The sequence below is a fragment of the Chanodichthys erythropterus genome, chromosome 3 (assembly GCF_024489055.1).
Source record: "Chanodichthys erythropterus isolate Z2021 chromosome 3, ASM2448905v1, whole genome shotgun sequence".
NCBI classification, from domain to species: domain Eukaryota; kingdom Metazoa; phylum Chordata; class Actinopteri; order Cypriniformes; family Xenocyprididae; genus Chanodichthys; species Chanodichthys erythropterus.
In genome coordinates this window covers 57,581,121-57,605,973 of record NC_090223.1, presented here as the reverse complement: position 1 = coordinate 57,605,973, position 24,853 = coordinate 57,581,121, and the positions used below count along the sequence as shown (strand labels likewise).

Below are 24,853 nucleotides of genomic sequence, written 5' to 3'. Positions count from 1 at the left end.
CGTCATGCATGATGCATGCTTGTGTCGGATCATGTAAGTATAGTATTTATTTGGATGTTTACATTTGATTCAGAATGAGTTTGATAGTGCTCCGTGGCTAAAGCTAACATTACACACACAATAATAACTGACATTACACAATGTCAGTTATTTTTGCTCCATCCGCCATTTTTCGCTGTTGTCCTTGCTTGCTTACCTAGTCTGATGATTCAGCTGTGCAGATCCAGATGTTAATACTGGCTGCTCTTGTCTAATGCATTGAACATGGGCTGGCATATGCAAATACTGGGGTTGTACATATTAATGATCCCGACTGTTATGTCACAGTCTGTGTTATGTTGAGATTCACCTGTGTGGCGAGGGGGGCGTGGTTCAGCGAGGTCTGCAACCGGAGAGAATAGCGGGAGACGCTTGGTAAGTGAGTGGGTTGAATATAAATCACGAACACCTGTGTCTCGTTCTAGTGATTGGCATGGAGACAGGATAAAACGCTGTGAGAAGCAGGAGTGTGTGAGAGAGAGGGGAACTGCTGACTGAGGCACAGCGCGTTGCTTTGAGTGAAGCCCTTGTGGATTATTTATGTTGCTGTTGTTGTGCGCTGCACAGTCTTTCTGTTGAACTTTGTTCTCAATAAAAGCTCAGTCAGCAGTTTTTCGCCATCCCCGACCGCTTCCTTCCCACACACGAACTTTAACACTTCTACAACCTGTTTTTCGGAAGTCTTTTAAACAAATCAAATTTATATAAGAAGGAGGAAACAATGGTGTTTGAGACTCACTGTATGTCATTTCCATGTACTGAACTCTTGTTATTCATCTATGCCAAGATAAATTCAATTTTCAATTCAAGGACACCTTTAAACTTCATTGATGTCCTAAATAAAACTAAAATCATTATCATTTTTGGTTAAGAGTATTGGGAAAATGCTGATGTACGACCATTTATTAATCAGCGTATTACTGATAATCTTTTAATCCATAGAAACATTGCTGTTGTATTTCACCTGCATATTATGTTTAGGCCTTTAGGTGTAATAGAGTTTGACTGAACATTACGTCATCCACTTCTTGTCTGAAGGAGACCTGTGCAGAAATGCCTGAAGCATGGCATCTTGTTCCCTATTATCGGGGAATATTCTCGGATATGTTTGTGACTGGCTACAATGATCAACAGGTTTGAAAGCACACGGAAGTGTTTGAATTTGAAAGCGGGAGCAGGACTGGTCCATGATAGATGCCTGCTTTCAAATGCTCCTTTGTGTATCTGTGTAAGCGCTCGGTGAGGAGTGTCATTGATGACTATTTACAATGTTTTACAGCACTGATCATTGAAGCCAATCGCAGACATATCCGATGAGCGCATCAACAACATAAGAGCAATAAGAAGTGTTTATGAATCCGTTCTATAGCACTCAAAGCATCACTTTTTTAAAATTTCAGTACCGACTAGTTACCAAAGGCGATACTTTTGCCAATTCTAGGCCGGAGCTTCTCAAGAACAGAGGCCTCAACAAGATGACTCTAAAAAGAGAAAGCCTAACTACGTTCAAGAGGTCTGGCAACACTCTAACTCAAGGACAGTGCCGGATCGAGTCCAGCTGGCCCACGGAGCTCTGCAGAGTGGAGGCCTAATAGAATGACTCACAATGAGAGGAGCTGAACACGCTCAAAACAATGGAGATGATTGTGGACTTTCCCCTGCACTCCCCATCATGAGCAGCACTGTGGCAGCAGTGGATTTATTCAGGTTCCTGGGCACCACCATCTCTCAGGACTTGAAGTGGGATGATCACATTTGCCCTGTTGCAAAATTTAGATTTTTTAAATGTACTGTAAAGGAATACCAATGCTTTGTTTAAAAAAAAAAAAAAAACTAACTCCCTGAGGTCTGAAAACGTGTCGGCGCGTTTTGTAGGATTTTTTATTTCACATTGCAGCAAAACAGTCTTAAAATACTCCGTCATGTCTTGTCATAGAGACATAAGTAATATATCAATTGAAACTATAGAATGTCTTCTTTTATTTGTGTACACTCAGAGTAAAAATACAATGTTGTGCTTTTTGTAAAATAAAGAAAACTAACATGATGTGTGAACTCTCGTCTAACTGTGAACGAAGTCCAATCTGATAGTTCTCAGAAAATGAACTGTAACTTATGAATACTAATGACAAAAAAAATAACTTGTGTCTAAAGAAACGTTGAAATGTCAGGTTTTAAATCATGCAAGTCAAATCGAAAACAAACAGTCTGTGTTTATGTAATCTGTATGAAAAGAGAGCCATGTCAGAAGTCTGTGATTCAGCTCATTATTCGCTAATGCGGCCACGCCCACGGAGCCAGCACTATTCAGAGGCAATACATGCATTCATCGTCTCAATCGTGTATTTATTGTCTTGAAAAGTGTTTATTTGGATGGTAAAGCCATAATTAGCGATCTCTAGAAGACATGCCGTTAGTTCCTAGTTCCTTTTCTTCTTTATATGAATTTGTGGCCTAAAGGTGTACAGAGCGCCCTCCGGCTGCAAGTATGAATTAAAAACACCATTCCTGAAATGTCCTCTTCTTCATTAGAATAATTTGTGGACTAAATGTGCACAGAGAGCGCCCTCCGGCTGCAAGTATGAATTAAAAACACAGTATCCAGCACTCATAGTGATGACAATAAATATTACTACTCAGTATAGAAAATTGACATAAATATATAAAAATCCATCAATATTTCTCCTTCATGCTTTTAAGCTAAAAGCCTATATGAAATGCCATAGAGGTAACATAATTGTTCAGACACTTTGCATCACAGAAATACATTATATTTTAAAGAATATAATAGAATACAATTATTTTAAATTGTAATAATATTTCACAGTATTGCTGTTTATGATAAGCTGAGACATTATTACAAAGGGTTTTTTCACAGCCTACCTGACTGAAAGGCCTCATTAATATGCAAGTCATTTCAGGTCATTATTATGTGATTCTTTTGTCTTCTCAGGCGTAAATGGCCCATTATTTATGCAAATTCACGCCTCCTCGCATACTGTGTTTCTTGACAAAAAAGTGTCTTACAAAATTTAAATCTCTTTATTGTTTTATATGAAAGAGTAGGCAGCATAATTTTTACATAATTCTTAACCCTCATGTTGTGTTCGGGTCAATTTGACCCGAACACCAATTTTCTTTTTCCCGAAAATACTAGTTAATGTTATCGCTTTGGACTGAAACTTAGTGACTTTGTTCCCAAAGGGTATAACTAAATCTCAATATTTTTTGGACATTTTCTTAATTTTTTGTGGGGGTTTTGTTACCTTGTTACACTCGTGGTGTTCCCGGTCAAAAATGACCGGCCCATAAAAAATAGCTTATAAATCACTCATTATACCATATTTTCACCCAATCTTGGATTCAATCTTTTTGTCAACTTGTTCTCTTTCAATTAGGACTGGTTTTATATTTCTGTTTGCATCTGATTAATCGTGGGCCTCATTTATCTGAGAGTAGGCATCTCATTTTTTGAGTAAATTTTTTTAAATTTTTGAATAATTTTGGAAATATTAAATAAAATCTGAAGAAAATTGGTATTGTTGATCACACTAGTCTACTCTAATGTTTCACCAGGAATTTTGTTTTGAAACTTTTGTTTTGTAAAAAATATGGCACATAGTCACACTTGTGGTGTTCCCGGTCAAAAATGACCGGCCTATAAAAAATAGCTTATAAATCACTCATTATACCATATTTTCACCCAATCTTGGATTCAATCTTTTTGTCAACTTGTTCTCTTTCAATTAGGACTGGTTTTATATTTCTGTTTGCATCTGATTAATCATGGGCCTCATTTATCTGAGAGTAGGCATCTCATTTTTTGAGTAAAAAACAAATAATTTGTGGGTAAATTTGGAAATATTAAAAAAAAATATGAAAAAAATGGCTACTGTTGATCACACTAGTCTACTCTAATGTTTCACCAGGAATTTTGTTTTGAAACTTTTGTTTTGTAAAAAATATGGCACATAGTCACACTTGTGGTGTTCCCGGGTCAAAAATGACCGGCCTATAAAAAATAGCTTATAAATCACTCATTATACCATATTTTCACCCAATCTTGGATTCAATCTTTTTATCAGCTTGTTCTCTTTCAATTAGGACTGGTTTTATATTTCTGTTTGCATCTGATTAATCATGGGCCTCATTTATCTGAGAGTAGGCATGGTCAAAAATGGTCACAATGGCCGACCATTGAAAGTGAATGGTAGAGACTGAAAATAACAGAACAATTTAGTTTTCAGGAGCATGTTCATTATTTTCATGTACATATATGAGCATATGTGCTTGCAAACATCGAGCCCTTGGACGTGTGCATGTATCGATACATTTATACACACGCTACCCAGACACACACACGTTAAAACATACAAACTTTTTTGAGTATTACACACATTCTTTTCCACAGAGAGAAATTTGATCCTACCCTAACCTGCATCTAATATACATTTATCCATCTGACATTACCACACACACACACACACACACACACACACACACACACACACACACACACACACACACACACACACACACAAACACAAACTGGCCGTGACTGCAGTGACCCGGCTTCAAAAGAAGAAGGATTTGCTCTATAATTAAAATTTCCTGATAATTCACTCACCCCATGTCTTTCTTTCTTCAGTTGAAAGGAAAATAAGGTTGAGGAAAACTTTGCAGGATTTTTCTCCATATTGTGGACTTCACTGGAGTACAACGGGTAACTTCTTCATGAGTTTGACAACACATGTGCTGCAAAAGTTCACAACGCAACCAAATACAAAAACACGCTGCAAAAGTTCACAACGCAACCAAATACAGAAATGCGCTGCAAAAATTCACAACGCAACCAAATACAAAAACATGCTGCATAAGTTCACAACGCAACCAAATACAGAAACGCGCTGCAAAAGTTCACAACGCAACCAAATACAAAAACGCGCTGCAAAAGTTCACAACGCAACCAAATACAAAAACATGCTGCAAAAGTTCACAACGCAACCAAACACAGAAATGCGCTGCAAAAATTCACAACGCAACCAAATACAAAAACATGCTGCAAAAGTTCACAACGCAACCAAACACAGAAATGCGCTGCAAAAATTCACAACGCAACCAAATACAAAAACATGCTGCATAAGTTCACAACGCAACCAAATGCAGAAACGCGCTGCAAAAGTTCACAACGCAACCAAACACAGAAACGCGCTGCAAAAGTTCACAATGCAACCAAATACAAAAACGCGCTGCAAAAGTTCACAACGCAACCAAATACAGAAACGCGCTGAAAAAGTTCACAACGCAACCAAACACAGAAACGCGCTGCAAAAGTTCACAATGCAACCAAATACAAAAACGCGCTGCAAAAGTTCACAACGCAACCAAATACAGAAACGCGCTGAAAAAGTTCACAACGCAACCAAACACAGAAACGCGCTGCAAAAGTTCACAACGCAACCAAACACAGAAACGCGCTGCAAAAGTTCACAACGCAACCAAATACAAAAACGCGCTGCAAAAATTCACAACGCAACCAAATACAAAAACGCGCTGCAAAAGTTCACAACGCAACCAAACACAGAAACGCGCTGCAAAAATTCACAACGCAACCAAATACAAAAACGAGCTGCAAAAGTTTACATGCACAGGTCCAAGGGCTCGATGTTTGCAAGCACATATGCTCATATGTGTACATGAAAATAATGAACATGCTCCTGAAAACTAAATTGTTCTGTTATTTTCAATCTCTCCCATTCACTTTCAATGGTCGGCCATTGTGACCATTTTGACCATGCCTACTCTCAGATAAATGAGGCCCACGATTAATCAGATGCAAACAGGATATAAAACCAGTCCTAATTGAAAGAGAACAAGTTGACAAAAAGATTGAATCCAAGATTGGGTAAAAATATGTTATAATGAGTGATTTATAAGCTATTTTTTATAGGCCGGTCATTTTTGACCGGGAACACCACAAGTGTGACTATGTGCCATATTTTTTACAAAACAAAAGTTTCAAAACAAAATTCCTGGTGAAACATTAGAGTAGACTAGTGTGATCAACAGTAGCCATTTTTTTCATATTTTTTTTTTTATATTTCCAAATTTACTCATAAATTATTTGTTTTTTACTCAAAAAATGAGATGCCTACTCTCAGATAAATGAGGCCCATGATTAATCAGATGCAAACAGAAATATAAAACCAGTCCTAATTGAAAGAGAACAAGTTGACAAAAAGATTGAATCCAAGATTGGGTGAAAATATGGTATAATGAGTGATTTATAAGCTATTTTTTATAGGCCGGTCATTTTTGACCGGGAACACCACAAGTGTGACTGTGCCATATTTTTTTACAAAACAAAAGTTTCAAAACAAAATTCCTGGTGAAACATTAGAGTAGACTAGTGTGATCAACAATACCAATTTTCTTCAGATTTTATTTAATATTTCCAAAATTATTCAAAAATTTAAAAAAAATTACTAAAAAAATGAAATGCCTACTCTCAAATAAATGAGGCCTATGATTATTCAGATCCAAATCAAAATATAAAACCAGTCCTAATTGAAAGAGAACTTGTTGACAAAAAGATTGAATCCAAGATTGGGTGAAAATATGGTATAATGAGTGATTTATATGCTTTTTTTTATGGGCCGGTCATTTTTGACCGGGAACATCACATGTGTTATAGGGTTTTGAACACAACCTGAGGGTTAAGCAAAAACTCTAGTCTACAACCCCCAATAACCAGAAGTCTTGTGAACACAGATTTAATATTTTTTTTGTTTTGTCAATAACCATGCATTATTCCTTCAAAAACACAAACATGTACATACATGTTCCTCACATATTATTGTAGCCTAGTTTGTGTTGAATACAGTGTAATGACACTTTTCCCATTAATATGTTTATGAACAACTGAAAAAAGCACAAATGTCAGAGCATGTCAAAACTTCTCCAAGCCCCAAATCAGCCTCAGACTCCAGAGGGTTAATAATCATCATGATTGCATGAATATTTAAATCTGTTGCATTTCACAAGTAGCTTAAGACTGGAATTAAATTTTAAAAATGTGATACTAATGTTAAATGTATACTAATATTTTTATGCTTTAAAAGTTCTTATAATGTAAAACAGTACATTATGGGCTCAAGATTTTAAGTTTTGAGAAAATGATTACATTATGAAAATTTTATTACAATAATAATGTAATACTTATTACATTATGTTCAGTTTTTACATTATGTGTATCAGGGTATCTGCACATTTTTCAAGTGCAAATTTAAAGACTTTTAAGACCTTTTCAAGACATCTAAATGGAAAAATTAAGACTATACCACGGCAAAAAAAGATAAATACGACAACTTCAAACTGTTTTCTGTAATAGTTTTTTTTACTAAATTTTGCACACATTTGGTGAACAACAGGGTGCATAAATGTCAACTGTTAGATATGCAAACAGCTTAGATAAGCCAAGTCTTGTGTTTTGGGCCTGCAGTTGCAGCCACTGTAGCAGCAAGGAGAAGACTGAGTTACTGGAGCAAACACCTTGAAACATTTAAAAAAATATATGAAAAAATAAACGGCAAATAGTACCAGTTGGACAAGAACCGCAGCTGGCATTATATGAGAAATTAAAACTGTATAAAACTAGCCCTAATGTAGAGGGGGATCCTGCACCTCAAAATGTACACCTCAAAGTACATAAATAACACAAAATATCCACTGCAAATGGTAACAAAATCAGTATAAAAAAAATTATAAAGATAAAAAAATAAAGTGCCATTTAAAAAATAACAAATAAGATTGAGGTGTTAAATTTTTTTGAGCTCAGAGAATTTGTCCTCAATTTGTCCATTTACTTCCTTCAACTCCTCCTGCTTCTCTTTGGCCCGTCTTCTCATTGTGTTAGACTTTGTAATCAGCGTAGCCATTTTGGAGCCTGCAGAATTTTCTGCCTGTTCTGCCATTCGGTCAGCGTCACTTTCAAGTGACTTACAAACCTCCTCAATGGACCTCTTCTTTTTCTTCAGCCCTTCCAGATCATCTTCAATGTTTTTCCACTTCTTGGACTGTTCCTCTTTTTTCTTTTTGCGTCTTTCCTCCTCTAAGTGCTCCCTGTAGCGACTGCGTGCCGAAGCACAGTAACTGATGAGCTCCTTGGTCAGAGGCACTTCCGCTACCCCCCCACAAACTTTAACATGGTCACAAATCAGCCTCTGGGTGATCACTGTGTCCTCCGCCATATTACATGTTTCCACCTCTTTATTGGTGGAAAACCCACACTCAACTTCTGCCTGTCCATGGGACAGAAGAAGTGACTGACAAAATGTCCAGAGTTCAGGGTAGGACTGAAGATATTGCTGCAAAAATACATCCACTCTTGACTTCTCAGAGGGCCTGAAGGACAAGAATTCAACAGCTTTGGCCTCATTAAAAAGGACCTTTTCAAACTGCTGTGCAATCACATCACCTGTAACAATGCACAAAAAAATATTTTCAGTACATTTTAAGAAAAGTATATGATAAACAGGTAACACTTAATAATAACGTTCATTTGTAAGTCATTTATAAGTGGTTATTTAATGATGAACTAATCATTTACAAAACATTCATAAATGATTAGCAAGTGTTATTCTAACATTTTATGTATGTTTTGTAAATTCTGTTACAATTCATTTACAATTGATTAGTAAATTATTAACTAATCATTTACAAAACATGAATATGCGTTTAGGAAGAATAATTTATACTTTAGATTAGGGGATGCAGAAAGTGTTGTAAATGGATTTATTCATTCATGTTGAACACTGTTACTTACCTGTTACAAATGATCTGTACGTGTATACAAGCCAACACTTTCTGCACCCTCTAATTGCTACATACACACAAAAAATAACAATTTATTAAACATTTATGAAATGCATATTCATGTTTTGTAAATGATTAGTTAGTTAATAATTTACTAATCAATTGTAAATTACTTCTAACTGAATCTACAAAACATACATACAATAATCAACATATCACTTATTAATCAACTTATCACTTATTAATGTCACTTATTAAACTTATTAATATCACACATTAATAATATTAATTATTAATGAACAATGTCATGTTTCGTAAATAATTAGTTAATCATTTACTAATCACTTCTAAATGACTTACAAAATATACATAATATGTAGTATATCACTAGCTGATCATTTATGAATGTTCTGTAAATTATTAGTTCATCATTAACTAACCACTTATTAATAACTTACAACTGAACGTCATTATAAAGTGTTACCCAATATGAAAAGGCAAAGTTACTTTCTTGTAAATAACATGCAACTTAACTGTCCCATTGTATCAGAAATGAACCATAATTTTAAGTCAGTGTACAGGATATCAAGAATCTCTGATCACTGAAATCACAACATAAATATACTGATCTAATACATCCTTTCAAACCATGTATTAGTTCATGTGTTAATGTTCATACCATTCATGATGTTGATACAAATGAGAGGAGGTGTCATATTAAGATAATAATCTATTCAATTCCATTCCATTCTATTCTTATTCCTATCATTTACCAGCAGATATCCCGCCTGACAGTTGTTTCTCTTGCACAAACTTCTGAATGAGGCACTTCATTTTCTGAAGGCACTCATCAGGGTTGGTGCACATTTGGCCTGGATCCAAGCATGTCATGTTGCGGACTATGGCGTACTTCAGGGGGCACTTATCAAGAGCCTTCTTGCACATACTTGAAAGGGCATTCTGGCAGTCTTTCTTAAACTGCAGGACACCAAGCTCGCTTACACCGCTTTTGGCCCCTGCTTTTGTGAGTTCCTGACAAAGAAAAATGGTTTGTAAAATCTCCAAACTTTCTCTAGATGCTCAGCAGTAAGTTAGCATTAACTCAGCTGTCCAGATTAAACTATTTGAAAGATATTTCAAAATAAAAATGGCTCTAAAACATCCTCAATTAGCCTGACATCTTTGACTTGACCTCACATTTCCCTGTCATACATCTGAAGATGAGTCATTAGTAAATTTTTCTGAATGGTTAATGTACTGAATATACTGGATGTCTCACCTTGATGACAGCTGCTGCACCCATGCCTATGTCTACATCCTTTGGACTAAGCCAAAGCTTGTGGTCAGTGACTTCAATCCTTACCAGCTTATATGGAGTACTAAGCAGTGCATCAGGCTTCATAAATCGTTTGAGAAGACTCTAAAAATAATTAATAAGATTAAACCTGTTCTATGTCCTGGCCATTTAAGTGTGTTGTGAACTTTATGATGAATAATTACCCTGATCAAATCCTCCAGATCTTCGCACAAAAAAGGCATCATTGGAGCATCTGTCTGGTATTTCTCCAGAAAAGGTTGGAAAGCTCTTGATATGGCCATGAAAAAATGGAGCTTGGCCTGCAGAAGGGGATCCAGTCGAGCCTCAGAGAGGGTGTCATATGATGATGTCCCTGGGTTCTTCACCACTTTTGACTTCACCTGGTCCACAAACTTCTCAATGGCGGGCCAAATCTCTATTGCTCTTTGCACAGTTGGCAAGTTCTCAAGCCACCGATGACCACAGAAGGGTAAGGGGAATGTTGTTGACGACGTTGATGAAGTGAAATCCTCTCTCCTGGCTGGGGCATTGTGAAAAAGATAGTGCAGAGATTTAAGCACCTTCTGTATCTGCCACACCTCAAATCCACTCTTGAAAGCATTATGGAGGGTATGTAGACCACAACTTCCAACAATTATGAGTTGAACCCCCCCAAATTGTACGCCATGCTCCTGCTGTAGGAGGTTCACAAATTTCCAATTAACAGAGGGTCCATCCATCGACAAAGAGATCATGTTCCTCAAGTTGAGATCTTTGGTACACTCCTGAAATCACGAAAAATATAAATATAAATATAATATATTATATATAATAATATAAATAAAGCCAACTTTATTAACAATAACCGCCATGTTATTTTATTAATGTTTTCATTTAAGTGTTCACTCAGATACGGTTTATAACAATATATTACAACATGTTAGTACAGGACATTGCTTTAAGATAAAGATAAGGGCAAGACATATTAGCCTATGTGATATGCTTTTGTGTCAAAATGACTTGAGATTCTTAAAATAGAAGTATAATTGTTATAAACAAACTATTTTACTTATTTGCTGCATAGGGTACTCCTGGCTTACTTCCAGGGCAAGTGTTATTTTCCCTTCATCCACTAGATGTCACACTTACCCACCATCACAAATATTCATTGCAAGGAAAATGCTTGATTACAGCGAGATTTTTTTTTTCTATTCTAAGGAGCATGAAAATTATATAAAAACACTATGTCTACGCATTTTGGTTAGTAAAAGACTAGAAGGGGGATTGCTTACCTTAAAATGTTCCAACAAATCCTCTGCTGTAGAATGGCCCATGAATTGGGACCCAAGATAGCGCGATTGAACGTGATGAGTGCCAGTCTGATCAGTAACCCAGTGTCTGACATGCAGGTCCAACTGTTTACTATTTGTTGCTCTGTTCATGCTTTCGTCAAACATGATGACAAAGTTTCCCTGGTTTATCCGTGCCACAAGCTCCTTTTTCACATAAGGAGCAATGCCAAATCGCGCAAGATAAGCCGTCTTGTCTCTGCCACAACTAAACGTGCTCACACACTCAGAGTCCGGGAACATCGCCTGGAAGACTGTGTGAATGTCATCGTTTGACGTGTAAGATTGGTGGCGGCTAACTGTGCGTAAAACCCAGAGCACTTCTGCCTTTAACGTGGCCGTGTTAGAGAACGTACTGAAGGCAGAGGTAGACGCAATAGGCCGACTAGTAGCAGATGTAGGCCTACTTGGCTGAGCACTGGGTGATGGCGTTGTAAACATTTGAATAGGTAAACTACCCGACTGATCCGCAATGTAGCGCTTGTGTTTCTCGCATTTCGCGTGAGAATCTAGGGCTGTTTGACCCATTGTCCCCAACTGTATATTTTTTTTGCAGAGATCACATCGCGCCTCTTTCAAGTTGGCAGTTTTCTTCAACCAACCCTTATATTTATCATCCTCCAACCACCTGTCGTTAAACAGACATTTGCCCATAATGTCGCTAAGCGCTTAACTAGCTTTCCAAACTCCTCCTCCCGCTCACTCGCGTAGGCTAGGCTACCTGCATATCTCTCACTCACAGTCAGTAAGCTCTCACTCAGCAATCACTACACTTTCTCCAGTAGCCTTCTAGTTCTTGATCTACGAAATGCAGATGACACCCGCACAGAACAAATACTGCCCCCAAGGTACGCTGGTCAGTTAGAAAATTGCGTCTAAAAAATACACGAAACCGGACGGAGACATTTCACTCGCTCGGTCCCATGCGGAATTTAATACCTCCCTTGCGAAAATTCAAGACATTTCATACAATTTAAGACTTTTTTAGGCCTTAAAAAACGAAATTTGTATTTAAGACTTTTTAAGGATCCGCGGGGACCCTGGTGTATGTGTAAAGTAAAACAAAGTTCGGGAGGAGCACATTCAGATAATCAACCTAATTAGCATATATATATATATATATATATATATATATATATATATATATATATATATATATATATATATATATATATATATATATGTGGGTCATTCCTGTTATGCAGTGACTTTTACCGTCTCAATGATTTATTTACTCATATTATTTATAAATTGAGTCACATTTTTAAGAAAAATGGCTTAAATTGTATATTTAGGTCTTCTTTATCACTTAAACAGAGATAATAGATTTTTTAAATGCAATTTTGTATTTTACACACCTTTTTATTGATGTATGCATTCAATTTTTATCATGTCCTCAGTGCAAAGTAATCAACTTTCACAAGAAATATAAACCATGAAATGAAAATATGTATGAAATTAAAACATGAAATTATGTTATAGACTAGGCTAAACTGCCTCTAATCATACATATAAATCATGTGAAAAGTTATTTTTTTAGAATTTTCCTCAATTACCGTGTCCCTGAAGTCATCTTCCACCCTGTTAGTAAGTACTTTCTCGCCTTCCAAAACCGACTGCAATTTCATTGAGACCATTTTCAAGAAGTGACATAATTTCTTTTTCCTGCTGGAATTCAACTGTTCAAGCTGAGGTTAGCTTCAACCCTCATTCCTAACTTTTTTTTTAGTTTTTGAAATGTTATCCTGCTTGTCCCATCCTTAAAGTTCCACCATGTTAGGCTATATTATGGAGACTGTTTGTCCTATCAAAAAAATGTAAAAACAAATCTGACATAGTTATAAAAGTTCTGTTTATCTATAGAAGGTTAGCTAGCTTAATGTTGATCACTCAAAGAGCTATGGCTAACTTAGCTCAAAATTTTCCACCCTGTTAGATTCCACCCTGTTAGGTTTATAGACCTAACAGGGTGGAAATTCTAATAGAATAAATAGTATTTAATATATATAGCAAATTCTATACATATGTATATAATATAATATAATATATTAAATGATTTTATTTCCTAAAATGTTAACATTCAAATTGTAATAATAATATAAAGATACTGAATAATGAAAATAAACTGCAGTTTTTTATAGAACCTTATAAAAAGGGGCTCTATTCCATACCAAAAAGGATTCTACTATTGTTATAAGCCAAAGACCCTAATTTGGTACTGTTTAGAACAATTTTTCTTAACTTAAAAGTTATTTTTAAAGTCTAATAAATGTTTAAATTGATCACAGTTATACTGTAATGTGAATGTATATAATGTAAAAATATAAATTTCATTATTTTCATAGAAACATCAGTACCAGTATTAGTATCAGTGATACTGGCCTTCATTTATATATAAAAAAAAAAAGAAAAAAAAGATGCAATTAAACAAACATTTAAAATATACTGTTGTTATTCAAAAAAGGGCATTCTCCCAGCCAGCAATGACATGTGGGGCCCAGATGAGGGCTTCATGGGCGGCAAATGTGGGCCCCATTATGGGCTTGCACCCGGGATCCACATTGGGGCAAGCCATGGAAGCCCAGACGTACTAAAAGTGGGACCTGTAAGGGTACTGCATGGGTCTTAATTGGGCAATTCATGTCAGACCCATTTGGGCCCCACCTGCTCAAAGGGGTCTAAAGTGGGCTTTGCAATATGGCTACACAGATGGGCTTTAAATGGGATCTGTAAGAGTCTTATGTGGGTCCTAACTGGGCAATTCATGCCAAACCCATTTGGGCCCCACCTGCCCAAAGGGGTTTAAAGTGGGCTTGCACCTGGGATCCACATGGGGGCCAGCCGTGGATGCCCAGATGGGTTTTAAGTGGGATCTGTAAGGGTCTTATGTGGGTCCTAACTGGGCAAATCATGCCAAACCCATTTGGGCCCACCAGTCTGAAGGGGTTTAAAGTGGGCTTGCACCCGGGATCCACATGGGGGCCAGCCATGGATGCCCAGGTGGGTTTTAAGTGGGATCTGTAAGGATCTTATGTGGGTCTTAACCGGGCAATTCATGACAGACCCATTTGGGCCCCACCTGCCCAAAGGGGTTTAAAGTGGGTTTGCACCCGGGATCCACATGGGGGCCAGCCATGGATGCCCAGGTGGGTTTTAAGTGGGATCTGTAAGGGTCTTATGTGGGTCTTAACCGGGCAATTTGTGTCAGACCCATTTGGGCCCCACCTGCCTAAAGGGGTTTAAAGTGGGTTTGCACCAGGATTCAACCGTGAATGCCCATATGGGCTTAAAGTGGACTCTGTAAGGATCTTATGTTGGTCCTAACTGGGCAATTCATGCAAGGTAAGCCCAACCATTCATTTAAGGAAACAATCTAAGAAAAATTAAAAATGAAGAATGAATGTAAGTACAAGATAAATACAAGACACTTGATGCTTTGAACTGGAAGAAATATATTAAATTGAACAACAAAAATGATCTTTAAAAAACAATGTCACAACATACGGTAAACTATAAAATATATTTAAAAAAAAAATCTGAAAAAAAAAAAAAAAAACCCTCCAAAAATACAATACAAAATACACTCATTATATAATACATTGAACAACAAACATAATCTTTAACAATTAAAATTTTACAACGTACCGGTAAATAAATAAAAAATATTTTTTAAAAATGTCTGAAAAAAAGAAAACAAAACATCTCTCCAAAAAATACATCCAAAACAGTCATGGCGTTTGTGTTGATGTTCTTTTTTACCCATAGATATATGAGCAATATCACACTCGTAGCCGTGCGATATGGCTGTATATCAGCACGCTGTGATTCGTCCGTAGGTAATCACTGCGTGCCGATATACAGCCATATCGCACAGCTACGAGTGTGATATTGCATTTATACAACAGTTCGACGGCACGACTTCGGTAAAGTTGATTTTATATTTGCACATTCGGACTTAAAAATTCAAACTTTCCAATAAATGTGCAATAAATTAACCCATACGGTAAAAAAAAAAAAATTTTCAAATATATTTTTAAGTATATTTCAAAATATACAAAAAATGGCCAAAAAATATATTCGCTATAAATATATTTTCACATATAAATATATTTTCTAAAAATATATTTTTTGGCCATTTTTGGTATATTTTTAAAAAATATATATTTTCAAATATATTTATACAAATATATTTTCCTAAAATGTATTTTTTGGCAATTTTTTGTATATTTTTAAAAAATATATTTTCAAAACATATTTTACAAAAGCATTTAAAAATATATTTTGCCCTACATATATTTCAACCCAAGAAAATACATTCACATCACATTTGAAAAACCTTTATTTGTTGTCTATAACACGTGAACATTTGAATAAAAATCAGCAAGGAACATACTTTACAATGTTCAAAAAATTAACTTTTTTGCTTTCAAGAAGTCTCAGTTTCCCCACGTCAAATCCTCAAAGCCTCTTTGGACACATTTGGAAATCTCTTCTTGACTGAGACAAAAATCTGTTATTTTTTTAACTTAATGTTTCTAGTAAATTTTCCTTTCACTAAGTATTAACTTACCGTATATATGGCCGCCATGGTTTCTTCATCAAGGGCACTTCTCTGTCTCTACCACTGTACTCATACAAAAGACAAAACACAATTACTGAACATCAGTACAGGTACAGAGGGCATGCACTTTGTCCTCTAACTAGTTTTGGATTTCCTGATATTTTTGTTTACACTGGAACTAAAACAATTACAGGTATACTGGATTTTAAAGATATTTAATGGGCATATTTTTAGACAGTACAGTAAAGAAACTGATGATTGAGGAGAGGTCGAATTACGCCTGTTTCACACATAATCCGTCTGCAGTGCATGTGCGGTCCGTATGCAGTGCGTATGTGTTGCTGAAGCAGGAAGCGGCCATTGTGCTTTCACACAGCACACGTTTGCAGTGCGTAAAGTTATATTCATTACGCTTATATATTGACAGTTGCTGGAGTAGTTTAGTACACGTAAACATGACACAAAGATTTGAAAACTTACTGTCGACACCAACAGTCAACGAAACTGCTTCCCAAGCCTTTTCCTTCGCATTCAAATATTTATACAATACATTCTGCGGGTCACACAGAATTTTATGTTTTTCCACCTCAACGATGAGACGAGTGTCATCCATGTCACCTTGTTTTTGAATAGGTTGGTTTAGGTCCGCCTGTCACGTACTTGGGTAAAGTTGGTTTTATATTCGCACATTCGGACTTCTGATAAATTCAGACTTTCCAATAAATGTGCAATAAATTAAATGTTTGCGAATTTTAAGCAGCGACATGATATTGACAACCTACGATTGTCAACTTACAACATTTTTCACAGTCGATCAAAATAGTCAAGTATTGTTTTAATGGCATATTTACTTGTGAATGTCCACTGAATGTCCAATGTAGTGTGATTAACAAGGCTACTGAATACGGATGTCCGAATGTGTGAATATAAAACCAACTTTACCCAAGTCACGTCATTGCCTGCTGGGATGCGAGTTTCCCTCCAACGATGGGGAAAAACATATCTGATCGCATTATGCAAGTAAACACTGTTCATTTTTTAAAAAATAAAATAATTGTTTTGAAATGATACAACTGAACTGTGTATCCAACAATCCATGTTCAATTGAAATGTTTCCTTTTGGCATGAATATAGCTTGTTGCTGGCATGGCGTTAAATCAAAAAAAAATAAAAAATAAAAAATCCTTTATGTAATGTACTAAATATACAAAGTAGTTTAAATGTGCATAAAATTATGCACATTTAAACTACTTTGTATATTTAGTACATTACATAAAGGATTTTTTTTTTTTTACAATTTCAGGTCAATCCATGTTCATTTTGCCCACACACAATCTGCTGTGCTGCACTTGCAGTACAGCAAAAATAGACTCGGTACGTAAACGATCGCTGCACTGCTGCAGACGCACCGCTCCTGGAACGCAATGACGGACCGCGACCGCGTGCAGTGTGAACGCTCTAATACGTTAACATGGGTGCGTAAAAAAATACGCAACGCATACGCACTGCAGACGGATAATGTGTGAAACAGGCGTTAGCCTTTCTTTACACTTCTGCATTGCATCTTCACTTTTACAAATGAAGGGATAGTGGAATATCACAAAGTCACTCAGTTAAGCTAACTTAACAAAGGGATATTTACCCTCATGCTGTTCCAGTTGATTATGACATTCTCTTTTTCTGTGGAATACAAACAGAGATATTTAGAAAAATAATCCATCTCTGTGTGTTCACGCAAGAAGGTCAAAAACCAAAGTGAACATGACGGTAATCCACATGACCTCAATTGATTAATCAACTTCTTCTCAAGTGAAACAATAGGTGTGTTTTTGGAAAATACTGTTATGTTAAATTTGTTACATTACAGATTTGCCAACTGTCCAATATGGGCTCAAAGTCAACATGTTATAATTTGTGATGTGTTTTAAAGCTTGTGGAATCATTTGGATGTACAGACTTTAAAATATTAGAATTTTTCTAACACACACCTAGTGTTTCACTTCAACTAGGGTCATGTTGACTATTTCATGTTTATTACTGTGAAGCTGTTTTGTATAAAGTGCCACAGAAATGAAGATGACTTGACTATGAACATTATCCTGTACCTGTGACTTGTGGTTCTCCAGCACAATCGTTGGGCTGGTGGGGCGGACAGCAAGTGGACAAGCGTCTTGACAGATGGGTTTGACCCGCACCTGTTCCAGACAGAAACAGATATTAACACAAGTGCAGAGAACATATCAATTCATAAATTACACAAATAAAATAATACAATTTGCTTAACAGTGCTTAATTAAAAAAAAAAAATTTACTTCTTAAAGTGTCTCATCATTCTCACCGTCTCTGCTTCTGCTACTGAAAATAAAAGGTAGATTTTTTTACAGTAATGAATGACACATGTAAACCTGTAAGTCGTGACAAATAAGCAACTTACTGAATCACTGGCTCAACTGGATAATCGAAAACAGCTTCATTCAGCAGAAAGTGAATAAAAATTATATTATAGTAAGGTAACCAGTAATATATATTATAGTATAGTAACCAGCATATGCCTGAACTTTAATAACGAGAAAATAACGTGTGCCTAATTAAAAAGTTTAGTAAAACATTAAATTTAGCCAAAAAAAAAAAAAAAGACTTACGTTACAGGCCACTATCAGTGACAGGAGCATCATAGATCGACAACAGCAGGCAGCACGGTCTCCCACACTCTGAAATTTAAAAAAAAAATATTAAACTTTTTTCTGTGTAACGTTAGTTTTCACTAGTGTCCAAATTAAAAACAACTAACTTTAAAACGGAAATCTGAAAATATCAAATGCGTCTCATGTGAGCAAATAAACAAACGGTGCATTAATTTGACAAATAAAGTAAAAAAAAAAACCTTGACAATAAAACATTATACATTCAAAGTAGCAAAGAACATTACATATGTGAAAAATGACGACTAAAAATAAAGTTATAACGTTAGCTCTTACCTTTTACTCCGAGAACTCCCGGTTGACTGACGACCGTTACAGTTTAAAATGACGCGCATGCGCAGTACTCCAAAAGTCCGTGAGCGCTGTTTCCAATTCAAATTACGTTACAGTTAACATCGTACATCTAGCGATTTTATTAATCTATTGTATTTGATGTAGATCTAAACGCTATATTACACTGACAATAAATTACAATTAAATAAATAAATAAATGAATTAATTAATTAATTAATTAATAAGTAATAGACTAAAACACACATTTGTGAGGTGCCATGATTACACAGATCTGTATTTTTAGGGAAGATATGTGAACAAAGTGTCAATGTGGAAAATATGTGTAAATTCATGTTTTTCTGTAAGTGTTTAAAATTCTTCAAACATAACCCAGATAGCAATTACGTTTGGGCCACATGTGAGTATTATCTGGCACATATGGCCTAGATGTGGCATGGCTGAACAGATATGGGCCAAATTGTAGCCATATTTGTTTTGCCATAACTTTAAAAACTGCGGGAAATGCTCTCTTGGTTCACAACTGATTTTGAGGTCTATTGCCCAGATAACAACAAACACATGAGAACCATATGTGGTTGAGCTATGGCACACAGTGAGAAAAGCCGACTTGTGGTAAACATTTGGCTTATACGTGGAAAAACACAGGAATCCTGAAATCAAGTGCGGCAAACATCTGCCGTTCCACACCTCAGGTTGCTATGCATCTTCCCTCGTATTGGTGGAGAGCCTACGGCGCGAATTTGACTGAGTGAGCAGCAGTGAGACGCGGGCAGCGGGCGGCATTTCTGCTTTCCTCACGACTGTGTACGTTCAGGTAAGTGATGTTTTGGCACTTTAAAGTCATATAATTGAAATATGCAGCATTATGTGTCAATATTGCATGTTATTAAGCGTGTAGTTATTCGTTTAATTGAGCAAGGGGTCAAATTAGCTAATATTTTCCTCAGTTTAACAATACAGTTTAACGTTAGGGGTCCGCTGGCTTGCCGTTTTAAATTCCGATGTTTTTGGCTATAAATCAACAGTACATAACGTTACACATAAAGTATGTCATGTTATATCATTCTGAATTTAGGCGACGCGGTCTGACCATAGCATAGACTGTAAAAAAATAGGGTCTGATGGTGTTAAAGGATTAGTCCACTTTTAAATACACTTTTCCTGATAAATTTACTCACCCCCATGTCATCCAAGATGTTCATGTCTTTCTTTCGTCAGTCGAAAAGAAATTAAGGTTTTTGAGGATAACATTCCAGGATTATTCTCCTTACAGTGGATTTCAATGGCTACCAACAGGTTGAAGGTCTAAATTACAGTTTCAGTGCAGCTTCAAGGGCTTTAAACGATACCAGATGAGTAATAAGGGTCTTATCTAGCGAATCGATCGGTCATTTTCGGAAAAAATACAACCGTTTATGCTTTATAAACAAAATATCGCCTTGAACGTACTTTCCGCTTCCGCATTCTTCGTAACGCTTACGCTGAATGTCCTACGCCTTCCCTATTCAAGTTACGGAAAAAAACGAAACTGGCGCTGCGTTCGTTCCAGCACCCAGTCAGTTAACAATAGGCTTTATACTTTTTTTTTTTTAACCATGCAGCAAAAAAATAATATATATATTGATAGTATTACTCGGTCAAAATTTTTTAATATTATACTACTAGTGCAAATTTCCAGTGCAAAATCAGTTTTTGTGTGTGTTTTTAGTAATTGTTGTTGGTTTGGTGTGTTTAAGTGCTCATTGTTACAATTACACAGCAAAAGTTTTGTTCATTTGTGCATGGTAGAAAGCAAATACTGATACTGACATAATGACATACAATAAATATGGATTCAGGCAGCAGGCTGCACAGTGAACTGTATTGGCAAAAGCCAATTTCTGTTTCTTTTACCAATATATTTAACGATTTGCATTTCTAATCCTAACAACGTCAAACTTGGCACTGCACTTACTTGTGCCCATAGCAAGACACCTGTCAAGCTTGAAATCCATCGGACTTATGGTTCGAGAGATATGCGAATAACACACACACACACACACATACACACACAGACAGACGTTCCTTTTAGAGATGTTCCTTTTTTAGATTTATAGATAGATATATGGTATATATTGTCAAACTGCCCAGCCCTAATGTGCGGTATGGGTTGGGCAATGACAAGAATTTCCATATTACAAACCTAGAAAATGTTTTCAGGTGGAGTATGTGATAGTTTATAGTTAATTTTTGAATATAACAGCATTTTCATTTTAGGATTGTAGCAAATTAGCTCAAAATAAATATGAATAATTAATCATAACTAGTTATAATTAATTATTAATATTTTAATCAGTTAATAAAATTAACTTAATGTAATAAAATTAATATTACAATCAATTAACCTGTTGTTCAATGAACACACAGTGTTAATTGTTTATTAACTAAGAAATGTTCATTTCCAGGTTATGGGAAATAATCTTATTCTACTAAAAGCCTGTAGTCAGGACCGACATGAATAGGGACTCCCGTATATGAGCGCAAAACACGGACAACCTTACGTGTGACATGAACAAGACTTTATTAACTAGACTAAACACTTAAACTACTCTAACATTCACACACATACATGCATACAGTTTACCAAGAGAGAGAGAGCTAAAGCAGAGTACAGGAAGCAAGAGGTTACAGCATTGTTGGACATTCAGCAGATCAACAGCCTTGAGCAAACCATCAGTTTTAATTTTAACCGGCCCTTCTTTAAAAGGGGTAAGGATACTCAATGTATCCGATAATGAGACTAAGTTTGATACTTGCATGTCTCTCCAAGTTGAATTAAAGTGTCCTGATGCAATTTGTGGAGGCTCCCGTTGAATCTTTGCTGATATTGTCTTGATGAAAGAGAACCAGTTGGATTCAGAGGATCTTTGGTGAATGGAAGGTCTAGGCCGAGGCCTGGCACAAGCTTGGGGTTCCTTAGAAGCTTCTAGCTTCTTAAAGCATCATCTTGACGTCAGCATTTGTCAGTAAAAGAAAAGAAGAGGAGGAAGAGCAGGAAGAGAGGGGGTTCCTTGTGATCAGTGAATATAAGGGGTGAAGATGTCACACCCTCTTGAGGTGTCTGAGCCAATAAGGAGTTCCCCTTTCAGAGGGAAGTTTTACGAGTCTTTGTTCTGTAGCAAGATATTAGCATAAGACACTGGATTGGATGAATGAGAGAATAACCTTCTAGATTCTTATAATACTAATGTGTCACAGAGTTAGTAACATGTGACATAAATTACCAAATAGGAAATGAAAGTTGGAGTCCGTAGATACCAAGCATGCTGCCAATGTGATCTCAGTTAACTATACATTTGCAACTATGGAACATTAATACCAAAATAGTTCAAAAGAGAGAATTAATACATAGAATAAAGCCTATAAAAGGAAAGTCATGAGATGGGAAACTTGGATACATGTTTATACATTTCCCAAGTGGTTATATAGAGAATACGTAGGATTAAGAGAGTTTATTTGTCCTTCTCAGGAAGGATGAGTCACTAGTCTCTACAGCATTCTTATGGATCATAAAAGTACCATATAACTGTAACAGGACACCTAGTTGTGCCTGTGTGCTAGCTACACTTGGGATGTTGGTTGCAGTTTTAGGGGGATGAGTTCAGAGAACTTTGATAGTGAGAGTGAGTTTATGGGTAATTCATTGAATACCATGAATAATTGTGTGGCTGATTGGTCCAGACGCTACAGGATGGTCTTTTTAAATGCATATTTCAACCACTTGTTTTTTTTTTTTTTCTTCTTCTTTTTTTTTCTGAGATTACCTATCTGGGTCTGGTTGGTGGCTTTGACCTGAAAGACACCGTCTGGAGAGTGCTGAAAGCCACTTTTACAACTGCTGTGGCACGTGGTATGAATTGGAGAGGAGTCGATGGGAAGATTGGTGTCCAACGACTGGTTGTAAAGGAAGTTATCATTGGTAAGAACCTTTTTTAGAAGTCATTCTTATTTGTATAGCACTTTGCACAATACAGAACTTTTCAAAACCACTTTACAGAACATCGTATTGTAAATTCTGTTATCTCAGTAATAGTAATAGTCACAAATTCATGGTTTGGTGCTTAAATCCCCTAAACACCTTTTCTCTTCCTGCTACATGCATAAATGTAATTAACAATACAAATAATCAATGTATGAGTCAAATTCACTAAAATTGCCGAAAGTTTATTTTCCAAGCATCATTTTATTATATCCACGTAGGGCTGCCCTCGACTAAATATTTTTCTAGTTGCGCTGCATCACAGTTAATGCTTCTCTGCAAGCGCTCTAAGTTTGGGCTGCTTATAATTTGCATTTGGAAACGCAACGTGCACCAACCATCCGTAATAAGAATCGTATATAAATCTGTTGTCAACAAAGAGAAACGTCTGTGGTTTTCTGCAAAAAATAAAAGCTCAGTGGTTTGAAAGCAAGACATCATAAATGTTAGTATTGTAATTTTACTGTTGTTCTGTAAAGAGAATTGAATATTATTGTAACATTATTATTATTATTATTATTATTATTATTATGAATACATAAGTTCTCTCTTTTTTTTTTTTTACAGTACAATAGTGCATATAATTGCAATATTCAGTCCCTCCAGTTTTTCGCGATTCCGCGTTCGCTTAATACAATGCAAAATCAACAAAATGTCGCATTTTTTTGCAATCCTGCATAATTCCTAATTTAACCGCAAAATAATCACAAAAATGAAAAAGACCTCACAAAACATTAAATTATAAACACCCAATTGAAATATCTCTAGTTTTAATTAAAGTTTCAATGCATTACGTGGATACAGATGTTGCGCACACGTGATGTCTGTGATCGGTCTGTCAGAAACAGATCTGTGGAATCATAGGAAACACAAGCAGCTAACCATGTCGGAGATGGCTTCAAGGATGATGGCCGCTGGACATGATCGAAATGAAGCAAGCAAAAGTGATTCTAGTATTTTATACTGCTGTGTGGTATGACGATTTAAAGGACAAGTTCGGTATTTTACACTTAAAGCCCTGTTTACAGATCGTTTCTGATGAAATACAATGGTTATGATTGAAATTTGGACAAATGCTGCTGACACGAGAATTTTAGCTTTCTGTGGGATCACCCCCGCCCCTACACACCTTCACAATGGCTGCATAGGTGTACTGGCATAATCCTTCCTTAAAATGCATTAAACTTTCGTTTACAAAGACGTGAAACTCACCGAGTCGTCAGGGATGTTTACTGATATGCTCACACAAAAATCGCTGCAAAAGATGTTTTCCAACAGGTTTTATCGTAGTTTTCGTCCATCTCCACTGACTTTTTTTGCAGCGATTTTTGTGTGAGCGTATCAGTGAACACCCCTGACGACTCGGTGAGTTTCACGTCTTTTTACAAATAAATGATTTGTATCATGTATGACTATTGTGCATCTGACATAATACTATTATGGTAAATGTGATGTCCTAATTATAAAATATAAAAATCGCAAATTTTTTCACAAATTTCTGGAAATTACCACCACAAATTAGTCATTTTGATCGCAAAAATCACCCCCAAAAAATCGTGAAATCCTGGAGGGACTGAATAGTAAGATATCTCTTTATCAATTTAATTAAAATAATAATAATTACAGGGGATGGGGTTAGCTATTCTTGTTTTCCCTCTTTTTTTTGTCATTAGCTGATCACATCCCTGGCTCACTTAAGTGACTGCATTTTTGTTGTTTTGTTTTTGCATAAAGTTATTTTTTATATATTGTCAATCAATCAATAAAGATGTAATCAAT

At 36.1% G+C, this 24,853-nt stretch overlaps 1 long non-coding RNA gene and 1 pseudogene across 1 annotated transcript; both read right to left on the bottom strand.

Annotated features, from left to right (window-relative positions):
- Window positions 1-24,853, bottom strand: part of LOC137005020 (putative nuclease HARBI1) — a 170,817-nt pseudogene that overhangs the window by 50,392 nt on the left and 95,572 nt on the right.
- LOC137007919 (uncharacterized) lies at window positions 16,008-18,246 on the bottom strand. Its single transcript, XR_010892710.1, has 3 exons — window positions 18,166-18,246; window positions 17,703-17,740; window positions 16,008-16,123 (listed from the first exon to the last, which is right to left on the bottom strand). It is a non-coding gene; the product is annotated as an uncharacterized lncRNA (long non-coding RNA).